This window comes from Eumetopias jubatus, unplaced genomic scaffold (genome assembly GCF_037043125.1).
Source record: "Eumetopias jubatus isolate StellerSeaLion01/CBP00866 unplaced genomic scaffold, mEumJub1_p1.0 scaffold_8, whole genome shotgun sequence".
Lineage (NCBI taxonomy): Eukaryota > Metazoa > Chordata > Mammalia > Carnivora > Otariidae > Eumetopias > Eumetopias jubatus.
The window spans coordinates 63,360,600-63,363,534 of NW_028274814.1; positions in this window are offsets into that span (position 1 = coordinate 63,360,600).

Genomic DNA, 2,935 nt, shown 5'->3' on the forward strand with positions numbered 1-2,935 from the left:
AGTTATAGAAGTTACTGTTACCCTACTGACTCTCTCCTTAATAAAATTCTGGCTGTTCTTGTATTATGGTGGTTAACATATTTTTCCAAAAAATACTATTGGTTGTTTGGCAAAGGACACTGTAGTTCTATAGAAATTGCTTGTTCACAGACAGAAAACATGAAAACTGTTTATCTTTACCCTCATGACTCATAATTACTTCTTGAATCATTCCACACGTTGTTTACACATTTACTTCAAAGCACTAGCCTCTTCTCCTCCAACCCTGAGAACATTGAGACTACCAAGAATTAGCTGCCTTGCTTTTTTCCCCATTTTCCTCAAAAAGGAAAGCACAGAACTTCTGTCATTGTCAGTTTTACTTCAGTTGGATTGGGGCCATATTTTGGGAGTAGTGGACATGTCTTGGTTTTGATCCTAACATTCACTTTCCCTTTTGGTGACAGCACCCTAATTTTGTTTTCAAAGAACTATCTTTACCCCGTGAGCATAATTGTTAAGTGGTCTTTCAGTCAGTGTTCCCTGTGTTTCTATTAATAACAGTTGGGAATATGTCTAATTAATCATTCTCTAAGAATGAGAATTTTGAGAAGAATCATACAAAGAAGGGAAATGATTGAAACTTCAATTTTGTGAACTAGCCTATACCTTTTTTCTGCTTAAATTAGTCAGAGTTGGTTCTATTGCTTACAACGAAAGGAAGTCTAATTGATACAGAAGTTTGAATACTAGACTGGAGCATTTTTATCCCTAATTTATCGGTAACGGGGAAACAGCAAACTTTTATTTGCAATATGAGAAAACAGTTATAATTGAACTGTGCAAGATTAAAAGAACCATAAAGAATACATTGGAGTTAGGAGGACAGATGAAGCGGGAGGGATGAGTTTAAAGGCCATTCAGTGGTTCAGGTGAGCTAATGAGGGGGAGATGAGACTAAAAAGGAGATGAGAGGTGATGTGCATATTGTAAGGGTGGATTCTACAGTATTGGGTTGTGTAATGAATGTGGGGTTGGAAGGGTGCTGATAGGGAATGTGGTCCCAATTCTTCCCACATTTGAATGGATCTTGAAGGACAGACAATATTTTCATGGCAGAGATGAGGAAAAGGCATTTCTGAGAAAGAAACATCTGAGTAAAACTTAGGAACCATGAATATAAGGCAGAGTCAGGAAACTTGCTCAACATACCAGTTTATACATTCTTTTTAAAAAACTCTGCCTCACTCATTTTTATGGTCTCTGGAACAGTGATTCCCAAATAACTGGTCCATTGACTGGATGCACTGAAATCACTTCAGGAGCCTTGTAGACTAAAGATTTTCAATCTCACCTCCAGATATTTAGATTCAGTAAAGCTAATGTGAGGGTCAGGAACTTTATTTTTAAAAAATTTCCATAGCTGGGGGCACCTGGGTGGAGCAATTGGTTAAGCCTCCGATTCTTGATTTCAGCTCAGGTCATGATCCCAGGGTTGTGGAATCCAGCCGCACTTTGGGCTCTGCACTCAGCAGGGAGTCTGCTTGAGATCCTCTCTCTCCCTCTGCTCCTCCCCCCACTCACATGTGGGCTCTCTCTCTTTCTCTCTAAAATAAATAAATAAATCTTTTTAAAAAATCTCCCCAGCTGAACATAATACAAATCTAGATTTGGTTAACCATGCCCTGGTACACTTTAGGACAATGCTGTGCACATAGTAGATACTCAATAAATACCTATTGAAGTAAATTAAATTATGTGTTTTTATCTTTGTGGCCTCCCTATCACCTCATCCCGTGCTACATTTAATATTTGCTCAATAATTTCCATCAAAAAATAATAATAATAATTTCCATCATAGCCATTTTCCCAATGGTACCTTCAACCCCTTTACTCTCTTTTGGCTTTAGCATTCTAGAAATCACCGGGTCCTTCCAATTCTTCTACAGCAGTTTTTCTCAAACAACTCCCATTCTTTACATTTATAATGTTTCTATTCTGATAGGCCTTATTATACAAATGGATTACTTCTGGGAAAAGCCAGCCTATTGTTTCCTCCTCCATAGACTATTATATACACAATGTTAGAAAAGAATAGACCCCAAATGCTACTTTCATCCCAACCTTCTACAGCCAGAAAACTCTATCAGTTGCTAGAAATGTGAAATATACTTGTGAGTGGTTCTCAGGCTGTGATACTTAACAGAATTCCACAAAGAGAAACACAGTTATATATTTGTCTGAGCATCACCTCCAGAAATTCTGAATCTTTAGATCTAGGATGAATCTCTAATATCTCCTGTTGTAATAGATTCCCCTGACAAGTCTTAGGACTCAAAGTTTAAGAACCACCACGCTATGCTATGGGCAAAATCTACCTGGGATTACAATTTGGCTGAAATCCCACACAAGGTTAATCAAGAGGTGACTCTTTTTGCAGAGAGGGAGAAGGAAGTGAGTATGGATGAGGGAATTTCCAGGACTAACAGAAAAGGGAAAAAGCCAAAAGCTCTGAGAATGTTGAGTAATATATTCAAAAGGTCATGTGATTGTGAGATAATATGCTAACAGACTTTTTTTTTCAAAATTTTAGATTTATTTACAAATATTAAAGGGACTATTCAGACTAATTGTAGACAGAACTTGGCATATGTTTTTGATAATCTTCAGGAAAATTCCAGTATCAGCGGCTTTGTTTATAAAACCAAAAGAAGAAGTATTGAGTTTAATTAGCTCAAGTAAACCTAAAAGTCCTACAATAATCATATAACACTACTGATGAAAATAAGGTAGGGAACTAGATTCTTTTAAGGATAAAATTAATATTAACTTCTAAGATATGTTTTATTAATATCTAAACTAAGATGGAATAATTTTCACTAGGGCATGTATAGCCTTAAAGTGGGAATGGTACTATTTTCTCATCAATTTATTTTCAATTTGCCAACATCTCAAG